At 33.7% G+C, this 15,435-nt stretch overlaps 1 protein-coding gene across 3 annotated transcripts in view; it reads left to right on the top strand.

Moving 5' to 3' along the window:
- LOC5564482 overlaps positions 1-15,435 on the top strand; it is a 118,859-nt gene that overhangs the window by 24,599 nt on the left and 78,825 nt on the right. Inside the window, exon 1 of one of the 3 annotated variants that reach the window (XM_021846245.1) lies at positions 10,456-11,050. The exons of 1 other annotated variant lie outside the window; for it this stretch is intronic. The gene's annotated coding sequence lies outside the window, so the exon portion shown is untranslated. Of the gene's footprint in view, positions 1-10,455; positions 11,051-15,435 lie in introns of those variants that run through there. One more of the 3 variants, XM_021846241.1, reaches the window with a different exon arrangement.

Below are 15,435 nucleotides of genomic sequence, written 5' to 3' on the forward strand. Positions count from 1 at the left end.
TGTTTATACATTCAACGTGAATTCTACGTTGTAGCCACTTTATATCCAAAAAAATCACAATTCCAAAATATGTCCCCGGATTCAACTTGAAAAATTCTTACCCTTTTAAAAGTTCATAATACTCCCTCGTAATTTCTCCAAAACATCATTGATGCTGTCAAATCTTATACTGATATATTTCGCTGTAAGTTCTACTAGAAATTTATCTGTAAATTCTTTCAAATAGTTTTTCAAAAAAAAAAATTTCGCATAGTTCACCAAAACTCCTTCAGAAATGTTTTCAAAAACATCACAAATTGAGTCAGAATGTCTGAATCTTGAAAATACTGCTTCAAATCTCCGGATTATACAAATAAGTTAAAGGAGGAAAAACTGATGAAAAAAACAGAAATTCTTTTGCTTCTAAAATAAGCATAGTGGGTAAAAACCTACGGACAAACATTAAACAAAAAAACTGGGAAGGGGGAACGGATTTACAATGAAGAAATTTGTAAGGATCTTCCTTAAAATATTTCTTTAAAAATATTTTTATTAATTATTGGCAGAATCCATATCCTGGGATTGAAATCTTGTGCATTCAAGGCGGAATTCTTCAAGGCTCTCTGACAGAACTCTTAGGAATCCAAAAGCCAAGGAAGAAGTTCTTCTAGATTCTAAGGATAACTTCTAAAGATGGTACTTCTTGAGAAGTTTGCATTTTTTTAAATCATTAGAGAGGTTTCAATTATCTTGTAACCATTCACCTATAAATAATCTGTTGTTTCAACCTGCTTCAACATTTTGTTGTTTCTCATTTCTTCGCATAGTACTTGCTTACATTTTGTACAAAAATCTTTTCATTTTCCATAGAGCAACACTTCGAAGAATTTAAAGAAAAATGATAATCCCTTGAAATTTTAAAAGTTGTAGAATTCTTATACGTATGGTGCTAGATTTCTAAAACTTCATCAGGAATTCTTCAATAAACTTTCAAAGTAATGCAAAAATTTCCTCCAAGAATTTTACCATAACACATTTTTGCAATGCTCTTAAAAAAACACAAATACTTTCGCGTTAAACTTCCACAGTTCTATCACATTGACTAAAACATGTCCCTCCAAAAAAGTTTGTTTGTAATTTCTACAAGTAGGGACAAAATGGTTTCTACGTCAATCTGTAAGTCATTGTATCATAGAACTTTGGAACTCATGCAAAACATTTAGAAACAAATACCTTCAGTAATCATTTCATCCATTTGAACGCCAGTCAACTGTCCATTATTAAATAGGAAGAAAAAAGAACATTTTGTAGTAAGTCCTTTAAAAATCACTTAAGTTTTTATACAAAATATATCGTCAGAATTTTCCTCGAGAAGTTTCAGAATATCCACGGAGGAAACTTCTAGAATTCACCGTGGAAATTCTGAAACTTCTCGAAGAAGAATTTAGTATTTCCGAATTCAATTTAAGCTGGAATTATCCAACATATTTCTTTATTAGTTCTTTAAATCTTTTTGTATGTGTTACTCTAGAAATATGATATAATTTGAAGTGATTCGTAAAGTAATTTGTAAATAAATCCCTTAAAGATATAGAGGTTTTCCTGGATTAGCTTTTGAATAAAAAATGGAATACATAGATTTCTGGACGTTATTTTTACAGGAATCCCGGGATTAGCTTTGGGAATGAATTTATAGAGTAATTTTTAGAACCTGAAAGATACTTAAGGAATGTCTGAGATTCGTCGATAAGTTGAAGTATGAATTGCAAATGGCCTAGTAAATCTGTTCAAAAATTTATTTGAGAATTCCCCAGAAGAATCGCTAGTGCTCTTTAAAGAAAAAAAATCTCCGAAAAATACTTGGATTAATCTCTGGTGATTTTTTTTTTGAAGAATACAAGGACGACATCAAATTGAAAATAATAATGAACAAGTTGTGGAATATTAGAAGGAATCCTTAGAGTATCGCCTGGAAGAATAGTTTTATGTTTTTTTGCAGAAAATATTGTGTGATTTTGCTATGGATTTTTGAAGAAATCCTTGAAACATTTCCAACAGATTGCCTGAAAGTTTTGTTGGAGGAATTTGAAGAGAATGTATATTGTATATTGTGTAAAACTACATTCAACTTGAATGGTCAACTTACATCATTTCACATTTATTATGACAGTTTTTATTTAATTTTCGTACCGTCATCTCTGAACAAACAGAAGCAATGATAAGAGTTCAATTTTTTTATTGTTCTGTTCGATACTACCCATATTGATTAGATAATTTAAACTTAAATTATTATCCACCATGATCAGGTTTAATTGCCAAAATTACTTCAGGAGTTCATTGGTTAATTCTTCGATGAACATCACAATGATTTCCTCCAAGACTTTCATTCAAAATTCCTTCAACAATACTCCATAGATTCCACCAGAAATACTTCCAAAAATTCTTTCAAAAATTTCTCAAAAAAGCGGAATCTTTCATGCGTTTATACAGTAATGGATTTCCCTGTACAGTCGTGAGATGACCTATGACATGAAGATATAAAATAGTATTTTTTTAACTTTAAAATTTTTCAAAGGTGATTTTTTGTCAATAATTTTATAGAGTCATGGAACAAAATACAAGCAAACTCATCATTTTTTTAAAATATTTTCTTCTAGTGTTTCTTAGCCACTTATAAAGCTTGCTCTTAATGCAAATTGTCAAGAAACAAAAATGTAGGAATAAAACGATGTCTTAAATTTTGATGATTGAAAGTCGATAATACTTGTGCACCCTATGCTTCGATGCTACATTACCTAAATCCAATTGGTCACTTTAATTGAGCCGAGAAGAATCCCATTCGGCAGAGTAAAGAGGAAGGTTGATGATCCTGCTGCTTGCTATTTTATGCTAATTTACTCAGGTAAATGATTCTATACAATGAACCCCACAGCGAAACAGTTACCTGATTGATACATTCATAATTGTTCTTACTGAGCAATGAGTCATTCTCTCACAACGGATCTGTTTGGATCCTGGAAGAATTCGAGACACACTGATGACGTCGCCGCAATCAATGGAGCATTAGCATTGCAAAATATTTGAAAAAGAAATAAATGTTACCTGAACATAAATAAAAAAGAGAAACTAAGAAGCAATGAGCTGAACACACATTCGATTGATAAAAGACCGATTGCAACCGTGTATGAGTAATGATCAATTATGTTTCTCGTGCCATGCAACTCTGGTCGTATAAAAACTTAAAAATAAAACAAAATTTTGTTATTTTCAAATTAAAATGATCAATAACACTGCGGAACATGTTTTTGTCTCAAGCATGAAAATATTGCTATTGACTTAATTAAGGATTGCTGAATCCATTGCCGTTTTCAAAAATATCATGACACGTCTAGTTCTTGAGATATTGCATGTTGGAAATGCAAAATTTTACTATATCAGCCAACTTGCATGCAAGTTTGCCAGCTTATATGGCAATTTATTTGCTTAATTTGCCACAGAATTCAAACTTCATGCATCAAACAACACTTATCATATAAGTTCGTAATATTTTCGGTGCTTAAAAGTTATGTTTTGATGGTTTAGAAAAATATTGTATTTTGCCATATAAGAGAAACGAAGAATTTTGTATAGAGACAGCAAGCCCGTTGAAAAAAATCGATTTAATCTATATTTAATCATTCAATTTCCACCAAATTATATCTGAAATGAAAGTTCTAGTCCTATTATGCATGCTTGATGGATAATATTACAAAAAAGTTTGATAAATTATAGCATAAAAAAAACCAGTGTTTTATACAACTTTGGCGACCTGTAGCTAAAAACTGTGAAGTGCTGGAACATTTCTGAGAACGGCATCAGATTCAGCAACCCCAAATCTACTACAGACACATAATTTGGTTCTTGAGACACGCAAAAATGTAATTTTTTGTTACACTGTGTAATCAAAATCAATATAGATCTTGAAAATAGAAGAGTTTAATGTGAACATGTGAAAAATATGTGCAAAAATATTAAAGAGAGCAAACAAAAAAGTCATAGCGATTTAGGTTTTTTTTATGGTATAAAACACTGCTTCCAGTAGAATGGATCAATATCATCACGTGTTAACCCTCTAATACCCAACCCCGCCTTTAGACGGGGTACACTTTGGAATTTTGTATATTTTTTCGTAGCTCGGGAATCAAAATGTTTTTATTTTTGGCTTATGCTTTGACTCATAACAGGCATACTAGAAAAGTTTTTTTTTTACTTTTGGAACTTTTTTGTATTTTTAGAAATTGTTTGAAAAATTGCATTCTTATATAACCTATAAATGCCTGGGGTTCATTTAACGTGTAATATAAAAAATCGTACCTTTTATATTTTTCTACGATCAACCTATCACAAAAGAAGAGCCTTGTGGTATTAATATAATTTCAAACCTGTTTTTCCGTTAGTTACACGGAAAATAAAATACGCTCCGAAAAAAAAAATAAAAAAATTAATGTTTTCAAAAGTGCCGTAAAAATTTAAATTTTTATTATTGCCAAAAATCAACAACTAGAAAAGGCTTCAAGAAAAAATAAAAAAAGCTAGGGATGTTCAAAAATAAAAATTATAAAAATCAAAAACCAAATTTTCAAAATTTGCGAATAAAAATAAATAATTGCCCAAAACGTGTTTAGAACGATTTTAGATAACGAAAAATAATACTTAAATCGAAAATAAAAATTTGGGTATTAGAGGGTTAAGTATTCTCCAATTTAAACAATTAGTTCGTTTGAATAGAATATAGCACATTGCATGACCGAACGATAAATGGCACCATTTAAAATTAATTTCAGACGAATCAAAAGAAAATTGTCTCTACGCAATCGGTATGTGCCATTAGCTAGTTGTCTTAAAATCGCATCACACCTGTTCCACATTTCTTAGGACGGGCACGGGAGCATCGATGTACCAAAATCTGAGAGCGAGAGATAGAGAAAGAGCGAATCAGCAAACCATGAATCTCAAATGATACAACATACCGCTTTGTGCCGTTCTCGGTTTTGCGTCGAAGCATGCTTTTCCAAATACGCATGTTGTAGGTACGCTTTTGATGCCATCTCCGTACCACACAGGGGTTCCTAAACATGTCTATATGTTTACGGTTTATTTTCAAAGCTGGTGAATCAATGCTTTGTAGATTGATCGACCTGGCAAAATCGAACGTCTTTCTGGCACTACAAAATTAGATACATGTGTCTTTGAACTGTCTTTTGTGTATAAGTGTATTGAGTAACTCATGTTTAGTCGACTTTTAATCTCTTTTGAATATTGAAAAGATTTTCAAATAAATATTTAATATTTAAAAATGAATATCTATCGAACTTGGGTATTTACTGAAAAGAAAAACCTGTAAAACTATGAGTTAAATTTATTTGTTTAATGTCGTATAAGAAGATGGCATTTGTAACATTATAGAAACATAGAAAAATGATTTTTTTAATTTGGAATTGTACAGGGGGCCTTCCTTAGCCGAGCGTTTAGAATCCGCGGCTACAACGCAAAGCCATGCTGAAGGTGTCTGGGTTCGAGTCCCGGTCGGTCCAAGTTATCATTTTCAATCGATTTCTAATCTCTTTTGAATATTGAAAAGACATTTAAATACATATTTAATCAAACTTGGGCACTTACTGAAAAAAAAAGTAAAACTTTGAGTTGAATTTTTTTGTTAAACGTCGTATCAGAAGTTGGAATTTGTAACATTGTAAAAACATAGAAACATGTTTTTTTTTGTGTGAAATTGTATGCACTATAGGGGCCTTTAGTCGCTTTTGAGGTAGGTGTACTAAAATATTCTACTGTTCAAACAGTACTTTCAGGTAAACTTTTCGTCAAACTGGAAAGATATCATTATTCGTACAAGATTGGCTCCCACACAATTTGTTTGGATTGGAAAATTTGCTGAAAAACTTCAAACCGTTTTTCTTAAAAGCAAGTTTTTGCACTTTATACTCAAAAATAATATTTCTTCTTGGCCAAGTTGGCAGCTATAACGGAATTGGAAATGAATAGTACATGCATATATAACAGCTAAGAAATCGTATTTACTCAAAACAGGTTTATACATACTTAAGTGGAGGCCATACGGTCGGGGTTCTGCTAAACCGCACCAAGTGCCATTTTTTCCATAATTGACTTTTTTACACCAGAGGACTCAAATAATCATAACCTTTCTACCATAAAAATATAAAGTAATTTGAACAGTCCCTTGTAATCTTAGATCAAAAATTTTCTTTGGATGGACATGTAAAACTGTAATTTTGTTCAGCCATAGCGAACCATAAACCAACACACGTCATCAGAGGGAATTCATTTTTCAGATAAAAAGCTATATATTTTCAACTTTCTTCTATATTCTTACAATTTATCCGTTCCAAGCAACTCATAGAAACAGAGGCCAGTGAAATTGGGCAGCAATTGATTAATTAAATTTAAATATTGCTCCGGTGGCGTTGATATCCCAAGTAACAATTTTAGTTTTAAGAATTACTTCCAGGGTGCTATAAATAAACGCCGATAAAACCATGGTCAAGGCACTATTGCCTTCATCGCATCCCCCAAAACCTCTTGTAGATTAGAACGTGACTAGTTGGCCCACTCTGAACGAGGCTATGAAGAGTATAATTATGTCACACGAATAAAGCAAAATAACATTTATGGTAGCTATTTTGAGGCCACCTTTTCTGGATGAATGTTGCTTCATCTTGAAAATGATTTTATCATAACGTCGATCTTGCCGAATTTATTCCAACGTAAACAAACCAAAATAAGATTGAAAACACGTCTGTGATAATTTATTTCTCAGTGCTTTTTCTTTGAAGTGATTTATTTGCTTATAGTGCTCGAATCTTTAGTGCCGAGTGAGATTTACTGTGAAATGTGATGAGAAAAAAGTGAATTTCCCTGTGCCCCCTCTGAAAGTGACATATTTCTAATTATTTAGCTTTTGCTAAAATAAACCGCCAGATAAAAATTCAAAATTTCTTGGTTTGGTTGGGCAGTAAATGTGCTTTATATTATATTCAGTCAGTTATATCATCACACCATAACGTCTTATGAGCGAATTCATGGAGATAATATGATTTGAAAAAGTGAAATTGTGGCAACCGGAGTGTAATTAATATGGCCGAACCATAATTGATAGATTGCCATCGACAAATGCTGTTTTGATATCATAAATACTTCAATAAGGGCACACTGTTATGATTCGGCATTTGTGGATGTAAAAATGCCTTAATAAATGCTGATTAAAGATGATTCAGCTTTTTTTCGCTTTTTATGGTAACTAAGCAGCATTTAACATAGTTTGACAGTTCGGGAGTGCTGTTTTGAAGAAAATACGCAAAAAAAATGAAAACGCATATCAGTTTTGTATTTTACCATTAGGAATAAGTTTTCCTTGGTAATAACGCAATGTTAGTGACTTTATATTGGTGTGGTTAGTATTGAATTTGCAATGCAAATAGTGTTTTCGCATCTTATGAGTCCCAACACTGATTTGGAAGGTATAAATAAGGTAAGTCAACAGAAACCAAGTGGAAGTCATGCAGCTTAAAAGCAGCTTTTAAGACAACAAGCTGTATTATATGAGTCTTTTATCATAGCCGTAACAAATAAGAGTCGTTCAGCCACGGCAAGCAGTTGAAATAAGGTATTGTATGCTGCAATAAAGCATGTTTTGTAGCTACAAAATTTTGACTTTATGTTTTGGCTCTAAAAGGTTTTGAAAACAGCCAAGAGCCGAATTACAAAATATCATCTTTTGGCAACGGCAAATGTCGCCTCTAAGTATTATAGCAATCACATAACTGTCATAAAACATTAATAAATCCTCACGAAAGCCAAGTTGCTGTGGAATTGTTACTTGGGATATTTTCTTTCAAATTTTATCCAGCCACACCGCACTAAGTACTGTTTATCTGAAAATCACATTTAGACATGAAGTAAAGGCATTTACATGCAATAAATACTTGCATTAGCTTGTTATATAATATGTTTATCAATCCACACAGAAGCCGTAATGAAAAAACGAATTAATTTAATCTGATGCTGTGTGAACAACTCAGGTGGACTTGGTGCGCTTTAGTTGTTCAGAAAATGGCATTATCGCCATCAAATCCTGTCAGACAAACTGCACTTTACTTGATTCAAGTTTATCACCATTCCTTCAAGAAGTGAAGATGACCTAGTGGTAGCACACTAGATTACCACTCAGAAGGCAAGTGTTCGAATCCCGTTATTCCAAACGGACAAAATCTTTAAAACAAATCGCGTTCTTCAGTCCAATGTACGCCTAATGTCAAATGACCTTATGTCACAAAGTACGAAGTTTGATCAATGGGGAACCAGATGCTATGGCGGTCTTCTTAGTCATGTGGTAACGACCGTGACAGCAAAACCATGCTGTACGTATCCTGGTTCGATTCCCGGTCAGTTCAGGATCTTTTCGATATGGAAATGTTCTTGAATTATCCGGGTATAGAGTTTCATCGTACCTGCCACATAATGTAGGAGTACTGTCGGTAGAATCAACAGAGAGGGTGGAGTAATTGATAACTGGCTCCCACAGTAGACCGGATATACCCCTGCATCTACGCCAGTTTATGCGGGAAGGTTTAGAGGTGATCAATTTATGTCAGAGTGGCTTGGCTGTTTGGTTAGCAGATTGCCTAAGCATCAGACGTAACGAAAGGCGTGCTATAATCAGGCTTGATAATACTCCTCAACATCATTAGAGTTCGATGACATACTCTAGAGCAGCGTGTTGCCTTTGCCTCTTTGCAAGGGAGCAAAAAAATGCTAAACAGAGAGGCAACGAAAAATGAGAGAGGAAGATGCAGCACAAAACGCATCAGAGTAAAATTTCATCAAAAAAGATTGCCATCACAACTCCCCGAGGACTGTCTTGTTCGGGCGAGATGCTCAAGAGTTCTTTTGAATCGTGAGTAAAGGTGAGCATCGCAACAAGAGAGAGAAAGAACCATAAAAAAATCTCGCAGTTTTTTGCACTCTCGCTCAAATCGCTTGAGAAGCAAAGGAAATATACAATTACAAAGTACGAGGCCTAGGATTGAACTCATGATCTTCTGCTTATGAAGCAAAAGTGGTAGCCATTGGATCACCAACCCCGTCGATTAGAAAAAAGAGCAATAAACACCTAAAAGTTGGAAACAAGACTTTGGCAATTTCAAAGCCGAAAAAATCCCCAATGATCTAGAATCTTAGTCGATAGCATTTTTGGATTCTTCCGCTATTCATCCAGGGTTTTTTTTTAAGATTTCCTATGTAAAATCTTCATGGATTTTCGTAAAATTAATTTAATACTACATAATACTAATAATACTAAAGCAATAATTGGAATGTTCATCAGGTCATTGCTTTATATTTTTTTTCGTCCTATGTTTTCAAGGAATATCTTCCAGGATTATTTATTATTTTTTTCAAAAATTAGCTTAGCAATTTATCCTGAAAAAAAATGAATTCTAGAAAATATCTTGAATGAGGATGTTTTGAAGGTAATCCTAGGAAGTTTGATGGAAGAATCATTGGATGAATTCCTAAAGATCTTTTGATTTTGCCGAGAAACTTCTGAAAAATTCTTTGGAGGAATTCCTCGTGGAATCTCTGGAGTAATTCTGGGATTACTCTTGAATAAAAAAAAACTGCAGATTGAATACATGAAGGTGTTTTGAACGAAATTCTCAGAGAAATTCCTTAGGAAGTCTGTAAAAAAATCATGAAATGAACTCCTGAAAACATCTGTTAGAAATTGCGAACAAACATCTGAATTCGTTGAAAATCTTATGGAAAACCAAACACTTGTAAGACTATCACAGAAAAAGACACTCTTGGCAGCATGCTCATTAAAATGATTATATTTATTGTTACTGTTCAATCTTTTCTTGATTCCTTTTTGTTCTAATGTGCTCACGCATGATGCCTCTAAAATTACGATTTTTAGAAACTTTTTAGTCGCTACTAGCCTTGCTTTTAGATAAAAAAAAGTTCTTTCATAACGTTTCGCTGACGTTGTATCTGGAATTTTCTATAAATCAAGGGCTTTATGCTAGCAAATCCTATAAAAATCTTCAAAGAACTCAATAGAAAATCATTTCTTTGTGCACTGGACTATAATCTTATTTCAATTGGATATTTTCCACACTAAAAATCAAATTTGTATCCGAGGAAAGCGCAAAAAAATACTACAAAGCCATGCAAATCTGTGAGAACCGTGCTAACTGTGACAAATTTATATTTCTTTTGTATTATTATCAAAATCCCAGCTATGCCAAAGCATAAGGTACCATAAAGGTGGAATGGGCTGTAGCCGCAAACCCATTCAGAACCCCTGCCACAGGCAGCCCACAATCTGCCCAAGAAAAACCCTCAAAAAGCATAATTATGGAGCGCTCTTTCTCCGCCGCTCAGCTGCACTGCGAACCCGACGGACACAGGTAGTTGTAAAACAGCGTTTCTTCGAGTAACATCGTGTTTTGTTTGTTTGTGACCGACGAGCGCGAATTTCGATTTGGTTTCCCCCCACAAAAGCGAAACAAAAAGAGCAATCTACCACGCTGCTCCATCGAGCTACATTGTTATAGAGTGCGCGCTCAAACGAAAGAATCTATCGAACCATTCTTGTGGCGGAGGCTTGCAACATCAGGCCTGATTTGAAGGCCCAAATTTGGCGAACCGAATTACATAATTGTTTTGCGCTATCGATGCAAAACCGAATTATTTTAATGTAATTAGTGCTTCGCCCCAGATTTGTTCAGCTAATTTAAAGTGCAACGCGTCGAACCGATTTTCGAGAAGATAGAAGTGATTGTGTCAAGTGATTCTTGTGGTTACAGTTGTGACTACTTCTGCTACAGTACGAAGACGTTGATTTATGTGACCATGAAGAATTCTACCACCGACCGAATGCAGTTGCACTCTCGGCACTGGATTGGATGAATGCAGTGTAGAATTTAGTGTAATTGAAATCGTAAACCTTCATTCATCAGACGTACCTAGTTCGGATCGTTAGAACATCCAGCTCGAGGTGAGTGGCCTTCTCATGTATATAGGCAAAGGAATTGCTGTTAGCCAGCAGAACTTTAAATGTTCTGCAGTCACGAACGGTGTTTCGTAACCTAGGTATTGAGCCGGAAACTGATGGTAAATTGGATTCGCCGTTAGGAAAATCCGGCACCTAAATTGCAACTATAGCGGTCGTGTTGTTCTTGTGCTGTTTTCTGCAATAAAAAAGTGTTTATAAATAGGTGCGATTGTGTTGCCCAAACAAAACGTGCCTAATGGGGCTTTGATTGTTGTTATGTAATTGATAAAGCGAGGGTGTTTTCGCCTATGTTAGGGGTTGATTGAAGGGTGACTTGATGTTTGGTGCACGAGGCCAACAGGAGCAAAGTTACATAACGTAAAGAATAAGCTGGAGAGGCGGGAGAGAGCTTACATCAGAGAAAAAAGGATTGTTGTTTCTTGTTTATAAATCTGCGTGAGATATATCTCACATATAATATCAATTTACTGCTCTCTGCTCAATTAAATTATTATTATTTTATATTTGTTTGCTCACGAAGTTTTGCTACAAACTTTGTCCACTGGTCAACAGATAGACTTGTTTAAGCAACGTACTGCAATTTTCAATACTAATCATGATGCTGATGGTGCATGATGCTAGCCAAGTTGGATGAATACAGCGAGGCTTGCGAAAATAAGTTATTCAACTAATTGCGCGCAAATTCGACTATCCTAATTTCATTAGCCTTTACAGTACTGGGTGACGACTCGACGTTTCAATATTCTTCGCAATCGTTTGATCGACTTTGACGAAGTTTTCAAGATAAATCACAAATGAGTTATATTTTTAATTTTAGTTTAGAGGCTATTTTGGTTATTCCGGGAACATAGTCGCAGGATATCGTTTTTGGGAGGAACCATAAAGGGATATTCCCAAAATATCATGAACTTTCGACGCCTCAAAATTCATGATTTTCTACCCATAAGTGAATAAATGTCATGTCATGAATTACAAATTGGTTCTAATCATTTTCGGAAATTCGGTGACGGGTTCCGATAGGACTTCAAATGGACTGTTTTGGGACCTCTTATGGAGTTGACGTGTGACGGCTTGAATAACATGATTTTTCGCACATAATTGAATATACATCTTCTCATATGCTTCCTATTCTTACGAATCAATCGGAATAAAGACTTCTTCTTAACTTGATGTTTAACAAGCTCTTTTACATCAATGACCTGAGAGTTTTCTTTGCAAATTCGCAATTTGTCGTATTTGTATGCATTATTCCCCAAACTAACAGATTTTATACATTCTGTCAAGCATATGAATATAACACTATTTTTTTTAATTATTGATATGGTTCCTTATCATAGCACGTAAAGTTTTTGAAATATTACCTGTTGAAAATGCATAACTAATCGATTTCAGTCAACTTGCAAGCTTACTAGCTTGTATGGCGAATTAGTTGCTTTATTGAACATTGAATCCAAACTTTATATGATAAAAAATACTTATCAACAAAGTTCATATTTCTATCAATGCACATCAGTTAGTTTTTCATTATTTTTGCAAATTATTGAATCTTTCCATATTAAAGAAACGAAAAATATTGTTTGTGTAATTACTATGGCGTCCAATTTTAAAACGATATTCGGCAAAGTTAGAGTTGTTTAGTTTATTCGACCGTATCTGCACAAAACTAACACATAGAGCAACAATTATGACCAACTAAATGAATCAACCCCTCCATTAGCAGCTTCTTTTTTATTTGACACATTTTGTTTTTAAATCGCTATAACTTATTTGTTTTTCGAAATTTCTCAAAAAAATCTTCTATTTGTGGAATCTGTATAGATTTTGACAATTTGTCGGGTGGATCCAGAGATATTCTAAAATTACTTGGGGGACTGACGTGTAGCTATAACTCACTTAAATATCTCAGGCTACTGATTTATTTTCTCAGGTTCATTTACTTCAATTTTCAAAAGAGTTACGTAATGTGAGGCTATTGTGAAAAAATTAAGCAATTTGTTGAGACCGTTTCTGTGTTATGAACGTTAATGTTTCTGGTACCAATCTGGCCGTACCAATCTGGCCGTACAAAGAACTTGAAATCTTCGAAAAACATTATATTGTAGTTTTCAGTTTACTCGGAGAAAACGCAAACGATTTGAATGACTTTTTCAGAAAAAGCATTAGTTTTTTGATATACTGACTAAAAACAAATTGGAAAAGTCAGTTCCCCAAAAACATCGAATTCTTAAAAACCAGATGACCTAATGATGAATATTTACACAGATTCTAAGACTATAAGAGATTTTCAAGAACTTGTGAAAAAAATATGCAAAAATATCGCAAAATACATGAGTTATCAAGATTTGAATATGTTTTGTGGTGAAAAATGAAGCTGCCGTTAGAAGGGTTAATTACTTGGTTTTTCAGTAGCTATTCTCATACAAACTGAAAAGCTTGTTCAGTCTCAATTTCATTCCAAACGAACACATATTTATGTTTAGTTTTTGGATTGCATTAAGGTCCCATAACAACTTTGCAAAATTTCAGCTCGATCGGTGAAACTATCTTTTAGTGCCAGCCTTTCAAAATTTGTATGGGATTTACTATGGGAAAACATACTTTTGCAGACAAAAGTCGCCAGAGGTCTCGTCTATTGACCTCTGGTTTTCATTGAGTAACTTTTTTTTACAAGCATTGAATTACTTCGCAATGTTCTTCATCGTAAAAAATACCAATCGAGATCTGTGTTACGAATTTTTATAGAGGTCAATGGGCGAACTCTGGTGATTTTTCTTTGCAAATGTAAGTTTTCCCATAGTGATTTCCATACAAATTTTGAACGGCCGGTGCTAAAATTTAGTTTTACCGATCGTGCTGAAATTTGGCATAGCTTTTAAGGGACCAAAGAGCAATCCAAAGTAGACTGGAGCGAGAATTTATATTTTTCATATAACCGTGTCCCAGGCTAATGAACCCTTCAATCGTTGCGCTGCACAGTGATTCCTCTCCATGCAATTGGTGGAAAAAAGTCTTGAAATATATTTCTCATGTGGGGCTGTGCATTAACCACGTGGTCATTTTTTCTGGATTAACAGAACCTAACCTAATCTCGTGCCCACACATTTTTTTTTTAATTTGTATGGACCGTGGTCATTGGCCAGACCCCACCCTCAACCCATAAATGATCACGTGGTTTATAGACTACCCCTGTTCAAATGAAGATCCCTTACTCTTATTGACGAGTTTGTGGCCCGTTCGGTACAATTTAGCTTCATCGCTTGTTAATCCTTTAAGATCAATTCTTCAAATATTGGAATTATATGAGAACAGGGCAAACACGATTTAAAAAAAAACTACTACTTCTTCGTATTAGCACCTTTTGAAATGATTTGTAAATGTATATTCCTTTTTTCAATCCTTCTAAAAAATATTGGTTGTAATGCCTCTACTCGCATAAAGTTGTACGATAATTAACATATTCGGTTCATTGTCCTTTTGCAACAAATATATCTAATACAAGTTTCGATGAAATGGATAAAATTTCAGTAAATAGATTTACTGTATTAATAAATTACTAAGGCATGTAATATTAATATACGAATCGTAAAAATTTAGATAAAATACTAAAGAGTGTCTCTTGGATAGTCATTTGAATCTACACATCGATTTCAAGTCATTTTTTGTTAAATAGCAACGTCATTTTGTACTGACAATTCCAGTATGAATGACAAATGTAATAACTTCCTATATACATAAAAAACTATTGAATCAGTTGCCAGCAAACTATGACTAACACAAAAGTTCAAGTACACGTTCTGTCGTTTTTGAATTTAATACATATTTTTGAATTGTTAATTGTTGAATTTCATGTTTCAATTTTCAAATATATCTGGAAATTGTTTCAGAGTATTTGGGTCATACAAATATGAAAATACTGTAAACACTGTTTTTTTCCAATCTAGGACTATATTAAGTAAAAGAAAATCCAGAGATTTTATTAATTCTTTTTTCAGTTCGAAACAACTACTTACTACTTACGAAACTTACTTCAAGTCTTGATGTTGCGATTGTAAAACTCAATGATCCTTAGATATTTCTTGGAGCCTTATTTGCAAAAGGAAAAAAAGGTTTGTCTATGGTAAATTAAAATTGATCTTAACAATTCAGACAAATAAAAATAAACTACAAGTTAGATGCAATCTTCCATTAGGGTTATGAGTGAGTATCTTGTTCATATGTTATGGATTGATACTAACTATCACTTTCGCCACATTGAAGGATTATTGAAAAAATATCTGAGGTATTTGAAAAAACTCGGGGTAATCCTTGAGGAAATTACTAGAGGTAGTATAGTTGGTGTGCTCAAGGATTTTCTGGAGGAAATTGTG

Source organism: Aedes aegypti, chromosome 2 (assembly GCF_002204515.2).
Source record: "Aedes aegypti strain LVP_AGWG chromosome 2, AaegL5.0 Primary Assembly, whole genome shotgun sequence".
Lineage (NCBI taxonomy): Eukaryota > Metazoa > Arthropoda > Insecta > Diptera > Culicidae > Aedes > Aedes aegypti.